The 24,109-nt window shown below is 38.7% G+C and overlaps 1 protein-coding gene across 2 annotated transcripts in view; it reads left to right on the forward strand.

The window, feature by feature from the left end:
• Positions 1 to 4,441: 4,441 nt before the first annotated feature.
• Sulf1 (sulfatase 1) overlaps positions 4,442 to 24,109 on the forward strand; it is a 181,846-nt gene continuing 162,178 nt past the window's right edge. For both annotated transcript variants that reach the window (XM_069990892.1, XM_069990895.1), the window contains exon 1: positions 4,442 to 4,726. The gene's annotated coding sequence lies outside the window, so the exon portion shown is untranslated. The remainder of the gene's footprint in view (positions 4,727 to 24,109) is intronic.

Below are 24,109 nucleotides of genomic sequence, written 5' to 3' on the forward strand. Positions count from 1 at the left end.
CTTAAGGTTAGAGCTCTACCACTTGAGCCACAGCGCCACTTCCGGCTTTTTTCTTTTTGCTTATGTGGTGCTGAGGAATCGAACCCAGGGCCTTGAGCATGCAAGGCAAGCGCTCTACCACTCAGCCACCTTCCCAGCCCCTCAAAAAATATTTTAAGAATGAAACATTTCTGGACTGTCTAGCATCCATGAGGTCTTAATATCTAGCACCAAAATTAATTAGTTAATTAATTATTCTATCAGCATTGAAGAAATCTTATTCTCGTTTCATTCCCAATCATAAAATTCATGTCAAAACCAATCTCAGAAAAATGACAGTACAGAAATGCTGTGCTACCTTTTTTCCTTTCTTACTTTAGTTTTTTTTTTTTTTTTTTTCTGTACCAGTACTTGGGTTTGAACTCAAGGCTTCACACTCTTGCTTAGCTTTTCTTTTCCCTCAAAGCTGGCACTCTATTATTTTAACACCTCTACTTATGTTTTTTTTTTGCTGGTTAACTGGGGATAGGAGCCTGTCCAATTTGTCTGAGCAAGCTAGCTTTGAACTGAAATCCTTAGATCTCAACTGCCTGAGTTGGATTACAGGCGTGAGCCTAAGGCTCCTGGCCAATGCTACCATTTATTTTCTAGCAAAATTCAAACGTGCCATGACAAAAGACTGGATTCTAAACTGGTGACATCTCAAGTTTTTATTTTATTTATTATTTTTTTTTGGGGGGGTCCGGTCATGAGGCCTGAACTCTGGGCCTGGGTGCTGTCCCTCAGCTCTTCAGCTCAAAGCTAGCGCTCTACCACTTGAGCCACAGCGCCGCTTCTGGCTTTTTTTTTCCTTTTTGCTTATGTGATGCTGAGGAATCGAACCCAGGGCCTCATGCACACAAGGCAAGCGCTCTACCACTGAGCCACCTTCCCAGCCCCCACCTCAAGTTTTATTAGGGCTGCATTACCTCAGAATAACACTGAGTTAAAATGCAGTTGTGTTCAAAGAAGTCAAACCAAGAAACCTCATTGCTTGTTGAGCATTTGTGGAAGGCCTTCCCCACACCCAATTCCCCACCTGGTCTGTTTTTTCCCTGGATACAGGACCGCATTTCCAGGATCCAGCAGAATCACCTGCTTTTAGCAGCTGGGAGTAGGGTGAGCACAGGGCTGAGATGCTGAAGATTCCTGTAGCCAAGGCCTGCTCCCTCAACCTCCCTGATCTTTGTTTACTGATTTCAAGTTGGAACTCTTGGCCAATTGGCAGCACAAGGCGGAAAGAGCCTGGGTGTCTTAAGTGCATTAAATCTTCATATCAGCCTCCTGGCTTGGTAAACCTTGATGTCGGCTTTGTTCTCTTTTTCTCAAGCATGACAAACAAGTGGTTTTTCTTTTTCGTTTTAATGGTGCTCACAACAAAAAAAGGGGTAGTTTAGGGCTTTCTCCCAAGCTGATAGGTGTTTTTGTTTAATGAGGTTTTTATTATACTGTATTGGCTTCCCTGAAAAGAAATTACAAGCAGCAAACAGCTGATAATAGAACAAGATTGAAAGCAACAATAACCAAAGGGGGAAAAAATTAGTGTGGCAGCAGATGCACGCGCTCTGGCTAGAGGAATTAAATACCACTTCCATTCTCCCTTTGCCACCATTGTGCTAGCAAAAAAAAAGTGAATGTGGGCACTTATGTGCCAGTTATGCATGTGCAAAAGATATGGATCCAGATACAGCCGGGGCTAAACTACCATCTGTGGAAGAAGAAGCTCAGTCTAGACAAAGATGAGTGAAGCTCAGAGTGCAGGGTTTACAAGGGTTGGTGGGTTACCATGGAAACTAATTGGAGCTAATAAGTAAAGGGACATTTTTAACTGTGGGAACAGAATAGGAGGGGCCATTCCTCAATATCACTGTTACCTACAATTAATCTTTCATTTTAGGAATATCCCTACTTCATAAATCTATCCACTCCACACATAGTTTCAATCTCTCCACTCATCCTGACTTTAAAATGCTGGATTATCATCTTTGCAAATGCTTTGTATTTAAGTTTTGTTCTTTCAAGACAGAATCAATTTCTTCTCTCCCCCCCCCTTCTTTTTTTTTTCCTTAAAAAATAAACTGTTTGCAGATGGCAAAGAGAAAGGAAGGGAAGTAATGGAAAATTTTTAACTTCCAAACTGACACTAGGAGAAGGGAACATGGGGCTTACTTATCCTATAGCACCAACTTCAGGTTTTAGTTTGAGTTGATTTTTTTTCCCCTAACAAAAGCATTTCAGAACAAGGAGAAATACATCTTTGTGGACTTATTTTCTAACCCTTTTTGAAAGGTAGCATGTACACCCTGAGCAGAGAACAAACATTAGGATCAGAGCCAACTGCCAGAATCTACGACATATTTGGACTTTATTTTTTAAAGCAAGAATTAGGCAAGGTAAATAGCAGAAGTTATCAATAAAAGAGAAATAGTAATTGAGTTTTAATGAGAAGGTTTACAATGACGAAAGGAGCAAAGTGTTCACATTCAAAAGCACTTTAAACAATAATGTAGGTCACAGTCAGGCCCTCTTGTGTGAAATGTCTTATAGATCTGAGTTACAAGGACAGGGTTGATAAAAATGTATTGTTTTTAACACCTTTACAGTTTCTTAGGTTTTATTTTCATAACTCAATTTTCAGTTTAAGAGAATGCAAAACTACTTTAATAATGTCTCCTGGGTCTTCAAAATCTATGCCACTAAGGCAATCCAGATTTCCAGACAGGTCTGCTTGGATTAACCACTCCAGTCCTCCCAGAAAGAAAAAAAAAAGGTAAAAAGTTACAACAATTGGTACTATTAAAATTTTATAGTGCCCCAGGGAAACTTTTGCCTTATCCTGCCACTTGCCATTGTTTAAAATGTTTATGTTGATTATATATCTGGATTTAGGTGATTAGGAGTAGTGGTTTAATGAATTCACTATATTGAGAAACAGACACCTTATAATCGCTTCTGGAAAGAAATTGAGCTAAGGATCTCTTTTTCTCCCTCCTTTCCTTGTAATCCAGTTACAGGAAAACCCACTATATAAAAATAATAGTTCTCTCTCTATTCCTGTGCCTCAAAAATTGTACCTGGAGTAATTTTTAAATCTCTTAATATACTATCACAAAAAAAATTCCTGGACATTCAAAAAAATAAAGTCAATGTTGCAAAAACTGAAATGATTCTTTTTGTGACATTAGTACAATTATTAAATACCTATCTATACTTTTAGGCTTTACTATTTCAGGAAAGTATAAATCATTTTCTCCCCCAAACAATCCTATTTTCAGTTCCAGAAAAAAAAAATCAAAAGGTTTAACATTAAAACTGTTGACTTTTGACAAAGACACATACTGTTAGGGAATTGATTAATTTAAAGTTCCCATTTTCTCTGTAAGATGATGAAAATTCCTTAGATATCTGATGGAATTTTTGAAATAGTGAGATTTGTAAGTAATGAATTTATTTCCAAATATCTTCTAAAAGTACTTTAACAAGTATAACTTTTTTTTTTCTAAATTCAGCAAGGAAGGTAATTAGTTCTAGAAAATAGTTCAGAGAACCTAAAGGAAAAAAAAAACCATAAGAAGGCGGTACTGGAGCAATCCAAAATTGAAAACATTTCAAAGCAAAATTGTTAATGAGCTGTGGGTGCTTTATGGACACTATAAGTGCAATTAACCAGAAGCCAATAAAAATAATCAATGACAGGAACATAGTGCTTTTACCGAGATGTGCCCAGCAGCACGTGATTTTTTTTAAAGCTACCTTTATCTAGGGGAGCACGTGCTGTTTTACATAAGTAGAAACGAAAATAATTTTCATTGACTGGTTCTGAAGTTCAGTCTGTGGCAAATGGCCGAAGAGTTGGTATTTGAGAAGTTTCTGCTCCTAGCTCTGCGCCCTACCCTACCCACCCCGCAATCCCCCCCCACCTCCCCTACCCTCCCCCTCCCAGGAATGTGGAAGGCAGCCACCACCTAATCAAAGGAAGGTAGGAGTTTAGATTGCAAAATGTAGATGTCACATTTCAGTGCAAGCTACTCCTACATTTAACACTTTATCAACATGACAAGACGAATCTTTTATCTCCTTCGAGGGGCGGGGGTGGAGAGGTGGAGGGGGGGGTGGTGGTGGAGAATGGCTGGTGGAGGAGATTGCCCCTCAATAGATGGGCTGTAAAAGATTTTCTAGGCATCCTACTGGGAGCCTCCCTCTCACCCCCTCCCCCTCCAAATCCTGGAGGAGCAGAAGGACTTGTGAAAAGTAACGCACAACTGGCCACCAGAATAATTCATTCTCTTTACCTTCGCTGAAGCACCTCCCACTCCTCCCCTTTTTATAGCCAAGTCCCTTTCTCTCGGGGGGGGGGGGAAAAAAAAATCTCAGGTTACTTGACTGGGAGTTCTCAGACCTCCCTTTTCAGCCCTGCCCTCAGCCTCCAATCCGTAAGAGACACCCAGCCCCAGCAATTGGATTGGGCCGCCTGTCTTGACACACCACTGTGCTGAGTGCTTGAGGACGTGTTTCAACAGATGGTTGGGGTTAGTGTGTGTCATCACGTTCGAGTGGGGATTAAGAGAAGGCAGGCTTGCCTTGCTGGAGCTGTGTGGTCCTCTCCAAGTGAGAGTTGCGGGCAAGACAACTACTCTACTTTGCTCTGGGGAAGACGAGGAGGAATTCATTTGCAGCAGCCAGAAGAAAAAGCAGGGTTTTTTCCCAGGTAAAGTGAAAGACGCTGAATGCTCCCCTCTTGCTTCTCGCGCTCTTGCTTTCTCCCGTGGTTCGGAACGGAATGCTAGCACAGCAGGGCTTATCGAAGCCAGTGGTGGCGGTCCCCTCAATGCCGCTATTGTACTGGCTGACAGATAGCAGCGCACGGAGCTGGATGCTCGGCGGCTATTTTAGCAGAACCAACACTTCTCGTGCCTGGCTTTTGGAAGGTGTTGCTAAGAAAATGGATTTGGGCGATCGGGCGTGTGCCCTTTCGGATGCCCGTTAGAGACTCAAAACAGGAGCGGTAAATTGCTTGAAAGAAATAGCCCAGACCCAGAAAGCGTTGATTTCAGCTTTCAGAATTAGAATTCACTCTCAAACTGTTGCAGTTTACTACTCAGATTTAAAAAAAAAAAAACAGTCTTAAAAAAAAGTCTATTCCAGAATAACTGGCTGAGATGGAAATGCTTTGTGATCTGTCTGTGCAAGGTAGATGGTTTGATTTGTGGTAGAGCAAAGTGGTTTTTGAAACAACTGGGGGGGAAGCGTGACTGGGTACTCTGGAAACTCCTGAGAAGAAGGAGCTATCCTCTGAGCAACCTGAAACAAAAATGCTTGGAACTGGAAGAAAAGCAGAAAAGGAGGAAGGAAAGGGCTCTTAACACAGGCCTCCTTGAGCTGCAGGGGAGCAGATGGAGGTAATTCATTTGCAGATCCCTTTGTGAAAGTTTTACAAGTCATGGAAAACTAAAGTAGCGTATCTGTAATGGACCATTAAAGTCACTACATTTATAGGTTTTAAACAGGCTATCTGAAGTGTTAATTAAATGTTAAATACGTGTTCAGTCTCAGTTATAAACAAACAGAAAGGTTTTAATTATACATTAGTTATTGGAAATTAATGGTCACCTAGTGCCTGAGAAGCATAAAATGAGTTGTCATCTGCTGAGTAACCTACTCTGCCCAGAGAACCCACTGAGATTAAACTGGGTGGAATAGAACCAGAAGGTTTCTATGGTATATTTACTTGTGGTATTAAAAAGGGCCTTTCAAATTGTTGTCCTATTTTTTACAAGAATTCCCACATGATTTTTTTTCTTTTTTCTTTGTAAACTTTTAAGCAATTGCAGTGAGTCTCTGAGTTACTTCTTTGCCATCCTAACAGACTGACTGACTGTTCATATGCCTGTGGGGTCAGACAACCTTGTTCCTACTGGATTTGCTCAATTAGGTAGAGAAACCCAACAAGGTCCTCACCTTTTGCAGGTGAGAAATTCCATGTGTAATACTGTGAGAAACTATTCTCTGACATGTTGGGCAGGTAATGAAGGGGACATACAAATGAAGGGAGGAAAGGTGAAAATGTAGTCATTATATTCAATGCACATTATGAAAAAAACTATGTAATGTGAGGGTAGGAATGGGGGGGGTGATGGGGGAGGATGATGGGAGTGGTCACATTGATCAAGGTGCATTGTGTTCATTACCTGACTTAGGGAATTGAAAACTCTTCGTTTAACTATTCAATAATATAAAGCAAGAAAGAAAGTATTCTGAAATAGCTGTTTGGTAGGCTGAATAACAGGATTGATGGTTAGTGCTTTTTGATGTTACAGCTTGTAAAGTTATGTTTTACATTGTATTATATCTATGCTTTGCAGCCAGAGAGCTGCTGCTTTTTGTTAATTCTCTTTTTTAATTTATTGCTATTATAAATATAACTCTCTTTTTAAAAAAGTTATAATTAAAACATTATGTAAGCAGAGTGCTGTTATTCACCAGGTTCTCTAGTTATGATCAGAAAACAAAAAATGTCCTTCAGTGAGAAAATACCAGGCAATATTATCTGATTCCCAATATTATGTAACCAAAATAGGACTTAGTTTGTAAGCTGTCTTTTGGAATTCCAATCATTCCATTTTGGCTTTACAATGGAACTGGGGTTTAACAAAATAAAGACAGGAAGGCAGACTGATATCTTATGGCCTATGAGGAGCAGGACAGCATCAGGCAGGTATGGTGGGAACTATCCTGGCCATTTGCACCTTTGCAAAAAAATTTTTTTTCAAGAGAAAGTAAAGATCCTGCTCACAAGGTGCATAGATGTTCATTATGGCATTCCAAGGAAGCAAGGTACTATTCAGAATTGGCATTACCCCCACCCCAATGCTGTAGATGGATCACAAGGCCAGCCACCTGTGCAGGATTTCCACAACATGAGAGAATATCCCAATCTCCACACTCCCACACTTCAAAATTAAGTGTATAAAGAATATACAGTGGAAGTGTTTAGAAAGAATCAATCCAGACCTTGTGGATTGTGATTTGTCTCCTTCCACAAGTACTATAAAAGAATGGAGTAAAAAAAAAAAAAAAAAAAGAACTGAGTGAACTGAAAGAGCTTGCTCAAAAAAACCAGTGCCCACAGGGTAATCCCAGTTTCTTGTGGCTATCCAGATCCACCGCTCCAGATGGTAAACATTCAGAGGCTTATTTATGGTGACTTCTCCATAGCTTAGTTTGACATTTGGGTTCATCCTGACAGCACTTGCGATGGTTACACACATGAAGTTTCCATCAGTAATAACAGCTGTACAAGTATTTGAATACACCAGATCCTTCCCAGCGACATGAAAAATAACTTGGTTGTTTTTAATGGTACATTTTTGCTCCATCCAAGGTGACAAAGCTTAGAGGTAACCTTCAAGCTTGAGTCCTAAAAGCTACAAAAATTCATTTTTATGGTGGAGGGGAATACTATAATCCATTAATCCAGGTAATGACAGAATACATGGGAGATTATGAATGGAGATCATCACTGAGGAACTGAAAATGTTCTTCTATTCTGTTTCCTTCTAAGGAAATTTATGTGGAATCAGAAAGATTGTTGAGGCATTTCCATTGGTGCAGTGGAGAGCAGGGGAATGCTTTTCCTCTCGTTTCCTGATAGCTTATCCATGAAGGAATGGGCAAAGATTCTGTTCTTGTGTGTTGTAGATTTAAAACACATTTATTCTTTTAAGTCCATAGGCAGGATTCTGATACTCAGCTATATATAGTATGGAGATTTCTTCAACTATTGCCATGTGGATGAGGCCAACCCGTGGGTCAGGTCAGGACATCTGGTTCTTTTTTTCTGTGTGCAGTACTTTTGTGTACAGAGCATGGAGTAAATTTAAGGGGATTAGAATGGTTAAATGCTGATGCAATATATATATATATATATATATATATATATATATACATATATATTTATCATTATTGACTTAGAGAATAAAAAGGTTCATGTATAAAATGAAATCAAGTGGGGTGCAGGTGACTCAAGCCTGTAATCCTAGCAACTCAGGAGGCTGAGATCTGAGGATCTCAGTTTAAAACCAGCCCGGGCAGGAAAGACCATGAGACTCCTATCTCCAATAAACCACCAGAAAACCGGAAGTGGCACTGTGGCTCAAGTGGTAGAGCACTCATCTTGAGCTGAAGAGTGCAGGGACAGTGCCCAGGCCCAGAATTCAAGCCCCACGGCCCCCCCTCCCACTCCCCCTGCAAAAAAAGAAATCAATGGTACACTCACCTTTACTTGAGGTTAGGTCCATTGGAAAAAAATTGAAAGAAGTTATTTTATAGAAAAAGGTTTTGGATGGAGGGTGAAAAAAAAAGTTTGTCTTGAAATACATTTCTTATTTTAAATGATTTCACTATGCCAGGAAGGAGGAGAAATGTTCTGTTAGCATTTCTTTTCCTCTAACTGAAGTATTCCCTTCTCCCCTATAGCCAATCTGTCTTCAAATGCTGTAAGTTCTTTCTTTAAAATTTCTTCTACTTCAGGCCCTCAGCTACTATGCCAGTGCAATGATTCTAAACTTAGGTTATTCTAACAGTCTCCTAACTGGCCCTTTTTGCCTCCACTCATGCATTTAAAGCACATGTTCTACCACTAAACTCCATCTCTAGCCCCATTGCCTCTTCTGTCCACTGACAGGCTGAATTTCCATCAAAGCATTTCTCATTTGAGAATTAACACGTGGATCCTTGCTTGCTACAGGACGAATTTGATACTCCTCAGTCTGATATGCTGTTCCTTCGGTACCTGCCCCAACTTGCCCACTGCATTCCCACCTAAAGCCTACAACCACACAAACCTCTTATTCTTTCCAGTTAAAATGACAAAATCAGTGTTCACCCTTCCTAATCTCTTCTTTATCCCTTCAGTTTTTTTTAGTTTGTCTATTAAATGAATTTAGCATCTTGTGTATGGTACCTTCTTCTGTGGTACTAGAGATTAAACCCAGGGCCTTATGCAAAAGAGGCAAATTCTCTACCACCGAGCTACACCCTTAGCCGATGTGGCTATGATTTTAAGTTCATAGACCAGTCCATTCTCATGCATTTATTAATTATAATTATACATCATACATATTAATTATACATATTTATTTATCTACTTTGTTGGTTGTGGGGCTTAAAATCAGGGCTTGGGCATTGTTCCTGAGCTTTTGTGCTCAAGGCTAGTGCTCTACCACTTTGAGCCACAGTGCCACTTTGGCTTTCTGGTGGTTAATTGGAGATAAGAGTGTCACAAATCAACTTTCCTGCCCTGGGTGGCTTCAAACTGTGATCCTCAGATTTCAGCCTCCTGAGCTAAGGATTATAGGCATGAGCCACCAGCACCTGGCTCATTATATACATTGTAAGCTATTTTCCACCTCTTCCCTTAAACTTCCCTGACCACTACATTCCAGTGATATTTACTTTTTATTTATTCTGGTCACTTGCTATCTAAGGATTGTACCTAGCTCAGTTGCCTACCTTAAAATCCTACACAATAATTCACTTTTTAATCCCTTGACTCTTAAACTAAAGCAATAAGGACTGGCCTAATCCACCTCTCATAGGTGACACTAATAAAAGTGTGTTGATTAACTCTCTGGCTCACTCAAACATCCAAGGCTCCAAACATCCAAACTTCCAATGACCTCCCCCAAATGGGGTTGATATCCCATTTTTAAGGATTAACCAGCTTTTGTAGCTGGTTAAAAGGAAAAGAACAACAACGACACCCAGTTGACTTTATTTTCATTTGTGGTACGGGGGATTGAATGTGCTGGGCAAACATTCTACCACCAAATTCTACCCCATTTCCCTTTAAGTTATTTTAAGGGCCTTAAGAGTAAATACCACATTGACAGAATGTTAAATTATTGTCCTCAAATAAGCTTGACTGTTCTAAGAAAAAAATTCCATCTATTTCAGCATTCTATAATATGATACAAATTATGGCTATTAACTGTCCCATCACATAAATGTGGCCTTGGAGGAAAAGAGTACAGCTTTGAGTTCAAAAGATCTATGACCTCACCCAGATCACAGGTCACTTGCCATGTGGTGTTGGGGAAGTGGATTATTCCTTCTGAGTTCTGGCTTCCTTCTCTAAAACAAATACAAGTATATCTATCCTGGAAGGGTTGTAAAGAAAACACACTGAGGACTTAACCCAGTTCTTGTGGAGTATTGGATAGTCAATAAATAGGAGATAGAGAGGGTTGATGGATGCATATATAGAATATGCTGGGCACTGGTGGCTCACTCCTGTAATCCCACCTACTCAGGAAGCTGAGAGATGAAGATTGTGGTTCAAAGCTATCCCAGGCAGGAAAGTCTGTGAGTTTCTTATCTCAAATTAACCACCAAAACACCAGAAGTGGTGCTATGGCTCAAAGTCGCAGAGTGCTAACCCTGAGTGAAAAAGCTCAGAGAAAGCACCTAAATCCTGAGTTCAAGTCCTATAACCAACAAAAGCAAAAAAAGAAAACCATGTCATTCACTCATTCTGTGTGTGCGCGTGCGTGTGCACACACACTAGACTTGGGGCTTGAACTCAGAGCCTGGGTGCTATTCCTGAGCTACTTTGCTGAAGGCTAGCACTTGCCACTTGAGTCACACTTTCACTTCTGACTTTTTGGTAGTTGATTTGAGTTAAATGTCTCCTTGATTTTTCTGCTCGGGCTGACTTTGAACTGCAGTCCTCAGATCTCAGCATCTTAAGTAGCTAGGATTACAGGCATGAACCACTGACACCCGGTTCATTATATGCATTTATGGTGAGTATTCCTTTAGTATTTACTTCTACCATTAAGGGGAGGGAAATGGGGAAGAGAAAAAGAGAGAGAGTGAAAAAAATGGAAGGATATGCCTTTGGTAATAAGGAACCTGGAACCACTTGAAATGATAGAGCTGTGGAGTCAGCTGGGTAAACTGATCCATGGTTCAGGAACAGAGTCTGTATTAAAGATGATAAAGAACAGGCTGGCCCACAGTGCTATGGGTAAACAATCAGAAGACCCTCGCAGGGAGGAAGATTTACCAAGGGTCAGGTGCCCTTCTTTCTCCTGGAGTACTATTCAGAATAAAATAATAATAATAGTAATAATAGTAACAATAATTGATTAAAGACTATGGAGTGTCAGGTCAAGCTTCCATTTAAGCAAGGTGCCATTTAAGCAAGATAAAAGAATTTGGAACTTTACTATCTTTCTCCTCCAAAGCAAATTTAACCACATTAAAAAAAAAAAAAAAAGGAAAGCTCTTGCCTATTTCTAAACTCTGAAGTCACTATCTAAAATTGAACTTTATGTTGGTACCTTTCCCCCAGAAGAACAGCTGACTGAGAATTTCTCAAACACTGTCCTGAATGTTACTTAGCAAATATGTTCCAGGACAGTAGGCACTCAACTCCAGTTTTCAGGATCTTGGGAAAGATCAAAAGACCTTCTTTCCAACCCTGATCATCTGGTCTGCACCTGCCATAAGCAAAGAAAAGGAAGAAACAGGGCCTGCCTAGGGATGGGGTACAGACAGTCAAACCCTCAGCTTTAATAGCCAAAATAGTCTTGTTGCCTCCCAATGTAGAGTCATGTACTCCTGGATAATAATTCCTTAAATCTTTGTTGACTAAATACAGTGGACCTATCTTTTTGGTCCAAGGCCAAGACTCTAACTTGGTACTTGATGCTTTTACTCATTGGCTCTATCACCTGAGCCAGGCCTCCAACCACAGCAGTGAAACTCGCTTCAAAATTCAATGTTTTCATGTCTTTTTTTCTTTCTAAGTTTTGTTTGAGATAGGGTCTTACTCTGTAGCCCAAGCTGGCCTTGAATGCATTATTCCACCTCAGCCCCTTGAGTGCTAAGATTATAGGTATGCATCATCATATCCAGTTTAACATTTTCCTTATACTCTGATTTTCTTTATATTTTTCTTTTTATTTTAACAGCACATTTAAGAATCTGCGGGAAACTATTTCTAAACTTTGAGTCATGCTACCTTTTAGCTTCAGTGTGAGAGATTGCTATTAAAACACTATGTTGAATGTATGAACGGACACACTGTGTTTTTAGATGAAACTTCTTAATTGTCAAATACACAGTCTCTCCAAATTGACCTAAAAATGTCATTACATACAAATCAAATTTTAACACAGTCTTGAGAGTTGATAGGGGGAAAGTTGGGGAACTGGTAAGAGCCAGATGGCTTTTGTTCAATCCTAAAATTAATGTGGATACTAAATTTATGAGTAAGCCTAGAGATTTGTGTAAGTGTCTCATTGTAAGATGGGGATTTGGCTTATCATATACCTAAGCACTTTATACACAAATAACAACTGAAAATTTTGTGCCTAAGAAGTTGATTCTGACGTAGATTTTTTTCATCTGCCTTCATCTGTAGTTTTGCTTTGTTTCTCTTTTGTTTTAACTCACACTTTTCTTGTCCTTACCCATAGTTGAGCTACAAGTTGCTGTTGAGATACTAGTTCTGTTGCTACAATTTACTGGATTAGTTGGTTTATTTTTTTTTTTACTTTATTCTATAGTGTTATTTTTTCCGTCTCCACATAGAACTCTTAATACATGCAACATTTTTAAATTCATAGAGCACAAAGAAAACTGGAAACAGGATTGTTTAAAGAACTAAGGAAAATCCTCCAGTGTTCTCCCAATAAAAAGGACCCTAATGCCATCCGATCTACCTACCTTTCTACTTTTCTGAGCAATTATAGCTTATCCCCAAATAACCAAACTGGAAACGATAATATAATGCAGTTTCTAAATAGACTTTCTGACACAGAAAGCCTACTTCTTAACCTTCACCTGCCAATAATCAATCATCTCCTGAATAGAATGTCCTTGTACCCAGATGTGCTTTGCAGCACACCCAGGAATTCTCAAAGTTCAACTTTTACCTTTCATCTTACAAAAAGAGCATCTTCGAAAAGAAAGCACACCACAAATCATGTGCTACTTCTTGCTCTTGAGAGCTCCATGCTGGTAAGAGAAAGGAAGATACTCTGGGGACAGCAAATAAATAGAAGCCTAGGATGAGTTTGGCAAAATTAGAGACTACATATTTTATCACATTGTTTTTTCATATGTTATACCTGTATTTAGTGAAAGAAGCTTAGAAGGTTATACTTTACTTTTTAGCAGTAGAGCTGGTAATGTAAGGAAAAGTCTTAGGCAGCTTTCTAAACAGAATTAAATCCAAAAGAAACAGGCCTAAGAAAGCATGTGGTACTTGAGAACTTCCTGTATATTTTTATCCCAGTTGCCAAGAAGAATATAAAGTACTTTAAGATATCATTCTCATCCTCAAGAAGTATCTAAGTTAGTGTGAAGAGAAGACATATATACAAAATAATTTCCAAGCGTGATGCAGAGAATTTGCAGGCTGCATATCAATTATTAGTACTAATTAAACAAAAAGGATGTCAACAGAGCCCCCTATTGGAGGAACTGAATCCTGAGCTCAGCAGAAATTTGCTCAAGGTCTGTATAAAGATGAATCAGAGAATGGGATTCATTTCCATCTGCACTCACTTTCCTCTGTAAAGTGGGCAGATGTTCATTTCACATCATAGAGCACAGTAAATGCACAAAGAACTGCTTTATTTTTCAAGATGGGGGAAAAACAGAGCTGAGCTTGACATGCAGCTGAGTATTCGTTTTCAAATACAGTTTAATCAGATGGTGCGTATGTACATAATTTGGATATACATGGAAAAAAGTCAAAGAAGAAGGAGAGGAAGGGGAGGAGGAGAAAAAGGAATGACCTAGAAGAGAGAGAAAAAGGAGAGGAGAAAGGTTCTGGTCTTTCCTTGTTTCTCTGCACACTTTTCTATAATAAACATAGTGTGGAGTAATGAAGGAAGACCAGATTCTAGCATGTTCTGACATGTCAGGTGCAGAGACTGGAGTTTACATTTAAACAAGTGCCTTAGGAAATTTAAGTAATAGAACTTTTAGTAAATAGAGACTGAAAGAGAAACCAGACAATTGAAGGATGCCCCAAATCCGCCCCCCCCAAAAGTTGTCTATTTCCATCTAACAAGTAACAGAACCAGGCATGGAATGTATGCCTGCAATCCCAGCACTCCCAGATAAAGGATCATGAACAAGACCATTGCTCAAAACAAGAACAATAACAACATGTGCTAGGCACCAGTGGTGCTTGCCTGTAATTGTAGCTACCCAGGAGACTAAGATCTGAAGATGGGGTATGAAGTCAGCCCATAAAGGAAAGTCCATGCAACTCATCTCCAATTAACCACCCAAAAGCCAGAAGTGAAGCTGTGGCTCAGAAAAGCTCAGGGAAAGCTGTCAAGCTCTGAAATCAAGTCCTAGGACCAGCACACCACTCTCTCTCTCTCTCTCTCCCTCCCTCCCTCTTTCACACACACACACACACACACACACACACACACAAATATGAAGGTAAATAAGAAACAGAAACAGACCTTGGTCACATGGAGGGTACAGATAACATGTCGGTATCAGGCCCAGGACAGGGGAGAGGTTGCTCCACATAAGGAAAAGGGGTTTGATTCCCAAAGTGATACAGGAAGTGCCTATTTCTTTCAGAGCACACTCTTAAAAAACACAAACATGGATAAATAGATGTGTGATATTATATAATTTGAACAGACAAAAATCTCATTTCTGACAGATGTTAAATAGAATACACACTTGTGTTTTTATAAAAACAATCAGAAATATCCCTGCTTAAATAAAAAGAATCTTGCTGGACACAAGTGGCTCATGCCTGTAATCCTAGCTACTCAGGAGGCTGAGATCTGAGGATGGCAGTTCAAAGCCAGCCCGGGCAGGAAAGTCTGTGAGACTCTTATCTCCAAATAACCACTAGAAAATCAGAAGTAATGGTGTGGCTCAAGTGGTAGAGTACTCTCCTTGAGCTGAAGAACTCATGGACAGCACCTAGGCCCAGAGTTCAAGCCCTACAACCAACCAAAATAAATAAATAAATAAATAAATAATTTTAAAAAGGAATGTTCTATCAGATTAAAAAAAAAAGGTTGGCCATTTTTAGCATTTCTGACTTGAGGGAATAATGAAATTTCAAGTTAGAACAACAAACTACTTCCACAAAATACCTGTAATTCTCTTCTTTCAACTAAAAAAATGTTTATGTAAAGGGACATAAAATTTAAAGACAGTCTGGAGGCAAGAAGAAGTGAAATATTTAAGTTGCTTCTGCTCATAAAACATTAAGATTTAGTGTGGAAGAGAGTGACTGAATATATGAATGACATACTTTACAAGTGATGTGCAGGCTTCTTTTATCCCTATAAAAAACATTCTCTTGGAAGGGGTGACACTAATCATGATTCATCATACACATACATTGACATGTTGAGTTGAAACCCTTTTGTACAACTACTAAACAATAATAAAAATACAATTTCAGAAAATTCTTCAAAAAGAAGTTTTAACTGATACACACAATTGTACATAGTGATGGTCTACAGTATTTTGACACAAGTATATACAATGATGTATAATTATGATACAAGACCAATCGTTCTTAATTTTAAGGTTTGAGAAAGGTTTCTCCTCCATTCCCTTGCTTTTCTTTCTATCCCCTCTTGCTTTGGCTTTTTTTTTTTTTTAATCTTATCCGTTTCTGTGGTGTCATTTCCTCTTCCAAATAGAAGAGCCTTTCCTTGGTCATGGGTTTGATCGAACTCAATGGACAGGATTAGGGACAGAGGTAGTTTTATTAAAAGGAAGTGATTATGGTTGCTGTATCAGATTCTCACCACAGGAACTGAGAGCAACACAATGATTGAAAGAATACAGAACTTGAGTCCCTGCAAAGTAATTCTCTTACGAAAATATGAGACAATAGCATTGGCCATGGAGACCTGACAGCATTTTGGTTCCTCCAACAGGACACTCTTGGGTTCCATTTAAGTTTTTAATGAAGACTTTGACCTATTTTATTTTATCCAGTGTAGTGTTCTGAGTGTTGCTTAGTTCCTATGGGAGACATGCCAGCCAAAGTCTCAGTATCTGTAAATGAGGGCCTAATTGACACAAAGCAGTTTATATTTGAAAGCCATTAATGGCTGGCAACTGAATTGTTGAGACAATGAACCAAGGGTGGAAGATTTAATACACAAGTACTTCAGTTAGATCAATAAACATCATCTATGCATGCACAGAAGTTGGGTATAGATTCACAGTTTCATATGGGGTATTTCATCCAGTACCAACTTAGCTCAATGGCCAGGTGTCTTTGTATAGAGATAAGGTAATGAGTCGATATTCCCCATTTTCTTATTTTCAGGTTTCAATTTAGGATTCTACTTTTCCATGTTAAACTTCTAGACCTGTCTGATATACAATTCACTTCTTGAATTGGAGAAGTGTGATGCTTGTTTAAAAATTAAAAAGTTATAAAGACATGGGATAAAAAAGAATACCAATCCAGTCAAATATGATTATCACCTTTCTTGACACAACAATAAGGACAGAATATAGACAAAAAAACCCCAAAACACAACAAACTAACAGTGTGAAAAATATCTTGCTTAACAATCTTATTAACCATTTGCAACCCCCAAAATGTCTACCTATCACTGTACCCTTCGATTCTCCCACTTGAGCAGTCTCAGGAATGTGGAATCAGAGTTGCTACATTGGCTTATGCCACTGTTGTAACCCTTCGGGAGTTGAATTATCTTTGGACTAAGCTTCCATAAATTATATTTCACACTGGAAAAAGTAAAGTAAATGTATATCTTATGTATTATTTCCTTGCTTCCTTTTCAACACTTAAAACAACAATTAAGTGTGCTACCATTAGTCAAACAAAATTTGCTAAATAATGGAAGCGTTGTCCACTAGGACAAGGAGGCGAGTGGTAGATTAGAAGAAAAACATTGGAAATTTGGATTGTAGAACTAGAGCCATTCATAGTGCCATTAGGAACAAACTACTTACCTTTCAAAAGCATGCTATTGCTTCTACATTTATTTTTGCCATTCCTAGTATCTAGATTACATTATTCTCACTTACTGGAAATATCTGCTCTTCCCTTAAGACAAGCCTAAGTAAATAAAGCCTTCCTTTGAGACTAAACAGGATGGTAGGGGCAAGAGAAGGACTTTGATCCAATTGTGCCACCCCTTACACTTCTAAACTGAATTCAGCATTTCATCTCCTATTCTCTTATCTTTTTCTCATACCATAGTTTTACCAGTCTTCCCTTTGTACTGTTCCTCATACCTTTCGACAATAAAGCAGCAGTCTCCAAATTTTCTAAAGAATCAAGTTTGAATAAAGGTATCTGCAGTTAAGCAGCTCCTCACTTTTTTCTGCTAATCATTCTACTTCCTCCAGAGACTTTCTGCATTTTACTAAATGTTTTCACCATGTCCTGAATTTATGCAGTTTTGCTTTCTACTACAAGCTTAGGTGGACTCCCAGTATGGTTCTTCATACCCACATCACAAGCACTCTAAAGACTGGAGCACCATTTCCTCATGGAATATTCTTACCTCTGCTCTTCCTACCTTGAATAATTTCCTATTTCTATGTGTTCTTAGTCCACCTAAAATCTTGTCATCATTTTGCTTTTTTTTTTTTTTTTTTTGGTCAGTCATAGGGCTTGAACTCTAGGCCTGAGCACTGTCCCTCAGCTCTTCAGCTTAAGGCTAGTGCTCTACCATTTGAGCCATAGTACCACTTCCAGTTTTCTGGTGGTTTATTGGAGATAAGAGTTTCACAGCTTTTCCTGCCCGGGTTGGCTTTGAATCGCAATCCTCAGATCTCAGCCTCTTGAGTAGCTAGGATTACAGGCATGAGCCACCGGTGCCCAGCTTATTTTGTACTTAATTACATACAATTTTGTATATTTGTATTATTCATAGATTTTAAATATCACTATTTCACTTTCCTATTATTGAGGTAGAAGTGGAGGTTTAATCATCCGTATTGGTTTAATATAACTTTAAAGTAGAATATCCTGTACTTGCTATAGTCCTTCATTATACAGTCACAGAATAATTAAAGGCAATTGGGATAAAAATTACATTTTACTGAAACATGTTTTGTCAGAGGGGGATAAGATCAAGGGGAGGGAGGTTAGACAAATGGAGAGAGAAGGGCTGAGTAAATGCAGTCATAATATGAATGTGCATAGGCAAAAATGGAACCAGTTAATTTGAGGGAATGGATGGGGCTGGGAGAGATGGGGAGAAAGGTAGAAGGGATGACATTGATCAAGATACATTGTATCATAAACTGAAGTGTTGAATTGAAACCCCTCTGTACAACTACTTAAAGATAATTTAAAAGAGAGAGAGAGAGAAAAAAGAAAAGTACATGAACCAGCAGCAAATCCAGTTATACCAGGCATTTTTCTGACAATGTGGAAAACACTATTTCAACTACTGATTCTCTGGTACAATCCAACTCCTCCTCCAACCCCAATCTTCTGCCCACATCACTCTCAGGGCTGTATGAGAGCCAGTTGGATTCCAGCCAGGAACAGATTCAAATAGACAATAGGCCAAGTAGAATTCCCATCTTCCTTGATTAGATGTGAAATTGTATAGCTGGGTGTCACTCACTGCCAGCCACTCTGGACTCTAAGTGATCAATTAATTTCTCTTGAGAACTGAACTGAGGAGATTGTGACAATTCTGCTTTGGAGAAGCTGTAAAATTATAATGAGACCAGAATTTCTGGGGCAGTATGAGATACATAAACCTGCCCAGTATCTGTTTTGTAGCTTCAATTAAAACACCCTATAAATTTGATGGTGAGTCATAGTGGTTTGTTTTGTTTTTGTTTTTCCAGTGGGGCTTGACTATAAAAATCCTTTATTAGGGAAGAATTCTCCTTTTTAGGACCATGAGCAAGTGAGATGAGAGACTTTAAACTACTCAAAGAAAGGATATTATTACTACATTTTCTCAAAGATACTCAATCTTGTATGTTGCTGATTCTTAAATAATTTAGAACTCTGGGTTCTAGGAAAGGCAAGTCGGATACAGAAATACAGAATGTTAGAGGTGCACCTTGGAGATCAACTAAGTAAACTTTGTATTTGAGATATATGATGTGTGTGTAGAGACCTGCCTAAATCACAAAACTCACTCTTTTTTGTCCATTGTGGGGCTTGACCTCTGGGCCTAGGTGCTGTCCCTGAGCTCTTCAGCTCAAGGTGAGCGCTCTTCAACTTGAGCCACAGTGCCATTTCGCTTTTCTGGTGGTTAATTGGAGACTAAGAGTTTGACAGACATTACTGCCTGGGCTTTGCACTGTGATCCTTAGATCTCAGCCTCCTGAATAGCTAGGATTACAGGTGTGAGCCACTGGTACCCGGCTTGCTTGCTTGCTTGCTTGCTTGCTTGCTTGCTTGCTTGCTTCCTTCCTTCCTTCCTTCCTTCCTTTCTTCCTTTCTCTCTTTCTCTCTTTCTTTCTTTTTTCTTTTTTTGTCAGTTGTGGGGCCTGAACTTTGGGCCTGGGCGCTGTCTCTCAGCTCTTCAGCTTAGGGCTAGCACTCTACCACTTGAGCCATAGTGCCACCTCAGCTTTTTCTGCTTGTGTGGTGCTGAGGAATTGAACCCAACTCATGTGTGCAAGGCAAGCACTCAACCACTGAGCCACCTTCCCCAGCCCTGGCTTTCTTTTTTCATTTTTAATTTTATTTTACTTTTAGTGCCAGGGTAGAACTGAGGCTCTTGTAAATGCCAGGAAAGAGCTCTGCCAATGAGCCACATTTTCAACTTACAAAACTCATTCTTAGCAGAGAAAGTTCTAAAAAGTAGAAGTCAACTGGATGATCTGGACATGCACGGCTCACCCCTATAAGCTTAGGCATCAAGAGGCTGAGATCTGAGGATCAGAGATTGGAGCCAGCTGGAATCTTAAGACCTTCTTCAATATTCTTATATCCAATTAAACAGCAGAAATCTGGGACTGGAGGTATAGCTTAAGTGGTAGAGTTCTAGCCATGAATAAAAAGGCCAAATAAGTTCAAGTCCCAGTAGTGGCATACATGATATGCGCACACACACATGCAGGCACACATGCATGCATGCATGCACATATAAAATAAAGTAGAGACACTGAGTAATTTCTCCTGAGATTGAGATGAATCCATTTGTCAGTTTTACATTAGGATGTAGTAAGTACATGAAGGGATGAGAGTCCAGCTCTCTTTAGACCATGGACATTCTTGCTAAGTGCCCTGGCAAATAAATCAAGAACTATAAGTAGTGATAAGATAGGCACTGATCCACAAAACTCTTTTTATTTCTTTACCAACTATTCGTAGTGGAGAGTGCACTCTAATAGAAATAAGCTGCACTGTATCAGGGGATCTGCAAGTATGTGGCTCTATTGTAGAGAACTTTCTTTGTAGGGGTATATTGTAGAGTAATGCATAAGGCAGACTACTGGAAAGTTGACTATAGTATCAGCCATCACTCTTGCAAAACATTTTTACTTGAGCTAAACCACTGAAGCTTGTAATATTTGAATAACCAAAGAGAATATGCCACTTTTTCATGTTGGAAAGCCAACTCTATAAGAAACATCCATTTACTTAATGGCTAAAGGCTTCTGCATGAAATAATCAATGTAAGAACTCATGTCTTTGTTGGTTCTGGGATCAAGCCCAGGGCTTCACTCATGAAAGTGGACAATGACTGAGATATAGCCATAGCAGCTAGAGCTCATAACTTCTCACTGTCCCATATCTCAACTTTTTTTTGCAATATTAGAAAAATTTATTGCATTCTAAAAGCTTAACTCTCTCCCAGTAATCCCATTTACCCAACTAGGAAACAAACATTTGAAATATTTCCTTAGGTACTGGAATTTTTCCAAAAGAAGTATAAGAGTGAAATTCTTTGTAGCATAATAAATTACATGAGTATGTACATGATTATGTGTCTATAATTTATGCTTAAAACTGATGTATTTGTAAAGGAAGTAAAATTAGTCATTCTTGGATTATTAATGTTGTGTTCTACACAGTAACTTACATTTTTCATATTGCACTATAAGAAATAATGTGTTAATCATTCAAATAAAAAGGATCGATTTAGAACATATTAAGAGTAGCTTCTGGTTTTTCAAAAAGAGTTTTGCTTTTAAAACATGTTCTAGATTTCCTCTTTGTTGTTGTTGTATCTAAAGAAAGCCATTGCAATTTCTAGGGCAATGAAAGAACTATGTCAAAGAAAAAAAAGAGCATTTATGTTCATATTTTAGGTTATTGGTCATATTTCAGTTCCTTGGAAAATGTGATTGCAAATCTACTTTGAATTATGAAATTATCAAGTATATTACAACTTCTGATGAAAGAACAGATTCTGCTAGGAGTGTAAAGATAATTTGGCAAAATAATTATGTACATTGTGTGCAGCTAAACTTTATTACAGTAAATGCTGGATAAGAATCTATGTGAGGTTATTCTTTTAGCCTATAAGAATATTGTATTCATACTATTTTTGACTAAGCCTGCACAATAAACATTCTAGAAAACAGTGCTTCCTTATTTCCCATCATACCTCAATTGTTGTCTGTACTGAGAATAAAACAAGCCATTTTCAGCACTGAAAGGGAGGACCAGAGGAAATATGGCTGAGCTGTTACTAAGCTTCTTACAGCTTTGAGCAACAATGCTCTTTAATTTCTATAATCTTTTCTCAAATATGCTCATAACTTCCACCAAGAAATTCCCCATGAAATAGCAAATTGTTCATGTGAAAAATTGTACAAAAAAAATAAAAGACCAGTCCTTGCTGGTAGAGGAATACAATGCAAAAAGATAGGCACATAGGGACCAGCACATCCTTCCTTTCTTCCTCTGTTCAGACAGGTTTGGCACAAACCATCATCTGCTATGCAGGCTCTACCACAAGTTGTAAGTCCTCTGAAGTTTTACAGAATTTGACTTCTTTTGTTCCTGTACTTTGTCAAGTGTATGTCTTTTAATTTTATGTAACAATTTATATTGCCTAAAACACTTGAACATTTTCTTGATTTTGATGACTTTATGAAGCCTAACTACGTGGCCATTTTTAAAGAATAAGACTATAATCATAGCTATTCAAGAGGCTGAAATCTAAGAAATTGGGGTTCTAAGCCAGCTGAGTTAAATATATCCAAGAGACTCTCATCTTCAGTTAACTAGAAATAAAGGCATGACAGAAGTGGTAGAGTCTCAGCCATTAGTAAAAAAGCTGAACAAGAACAACAATCAGTGCTGAGTTGAAGCCCTAGTATTGGCATAAAAAGAAAAGTAGAATTAGAAATAGCAGGGTACTGATGGCTCATACATGTAATCTAAGCTACTCAGGAAGCTGAGATTTGAGGATTGTGGTTCCAAGCCAGCCCAGGTAGGAAAGTCCATGAGACTCTTATCTCCAATTAACCTTCAGAAAAGCAGAAGGGGAGCCCTAGCTAAAAGTGGTAGAGTGCTGGCTTTGAGCAAAAGAGCTCAGGAACAGTGCCCTGCCTCTGAGTTCAAGCCCTAGGACTGACAGAGACAGACAGACAGACAGACACAGAGACACAGACACAGAGATACAGAGAAACACGGACAGAGACAGAGGCAGAGAGAGAGGAAGAAGAAGAAGAGGAGGAGGAAGAAGAAGAGAAAAAGGAGAAGAAAAGAAAAAGGAGAAGGAGGAGGAGGAGAAAAAGAAGACAAAGAAGACGAAGAAGAAGACAAAGAAGACGAAGAAGAAGAAGGAAGAAGATGAAGAAGAAAGAAGAAGAAGAAGAAGAAGAAGAAGAAGAAGAAGAAGAAGAAGAAGAAGAAGAAGAAGAAGAAGAAGAAGAAGAAGAAGAAGAAGAAGAAGAAGCTGCCACATTCTTATGACAATAAATACAGAAATAATATTATTTAGTAATACAAGACCATAACGTGCAGATTACTCTCCGGATTAGGAAGGGAAGATATATGATGGTCTCTCTCAGTTCTTTCTTGTTTTGTTTCTCCGTCTCATTGTTTCAGCTTCTCTTACCCTCTCTCTGTCTCTCCATCTCTCTTCTCTTTGTCTCTCTTTCTCACACATACAGTTCCTGACTTACATTCAATTTCATAATTTTTTTTACTTGATTTCAAAGTGTGTCTATACAACCAATCTGTTGTTCTTTATTTTCAAGATAGTATTTACTAAGTAAACACCTAAGATTGGCAACAATGTATTGTAAAACATTGTATTGTATTGTTAAACATTGTCCACCTAGCCACAGACAATGTAATGTTTTGAACATGGCCAAGCTATGTTAGTTAGATTGTGTGTATTCAGTGCATTTTTGACACATGACTTTACAGGGCACTTATTGGGATGTAACTCCATCAGAAGTCAAGAGCCTTTGCATTCTTTCCTTCCTTCCTTCCTTTATTTTTTGTTTCCTTCTTCTCTTCCTCCTCCTCCCTCTACTGTTTCGTCCTCCCCCTGCTGCTTCTTCCTCCTTCTCCTTCTTCTTCTTCTTCTTTTTCTTCCTTTTCCCCTTCCTCCTCTTCTTTTTATTTTTTTCTTTTCCCCTGTTGTGCCTGTCCTGAATTCAGGGCCTGGGCATTGTCCACAGATTAACCTGAATAACTGATAGACAAGAGTTCTTTCCTTTTTTTGTTTTTTGAAATCCAAGATATTTTATTATAAACAGGTAAATAAATATCCTCTCTAATAGCTTTATAACTTTCTTAATTTTGCAATTATTGTCATATACAATTTTCTAAAAAGAAGAAACATCAGGACACAAAACAGTTAAATAATTTTCATACAAAACAAGTTGGTGAGAGGAGAAATGAAGAACTAGAATTTGATCTTCTAGCTCTTGAAAGATCTTCTGAATTTGTAATCTACTTCTGCAAATTAATTAAAATGTTGACTGAGCTTAAAAAGAAAAGAAGGTAGGCTGGGAAGTTGACTCAATGGTAGAGTGCTTGCCTCTCATGCATGAGGCCCTGGGTTCAATTCCTCAGCATCACACAATCAGAAAAAAAGCTGGAAGTGGTGCTGTGGCTCAAGTGGTAGAGCACTAGTCTTGAGCTGAGGAGCTGAGG

The sequence above is a fragment of the Dipodomys merriami genome, unplaced genomic scaffold (assembly GCF_024711535.1).
Source record: "Dipodomys merriami isolate MVZ:Mamm:240054 unplaced genomic scaffold, mDipMer1.0.p SCAF_4, whole genome shotgun sequence".
NCBI classification, from domain to species: Eukaryota; Metazoa; Chordata; class Mammalia; order Rodentia; family Heteromyidae; genus Dipodomys; species Dipodomys merriami.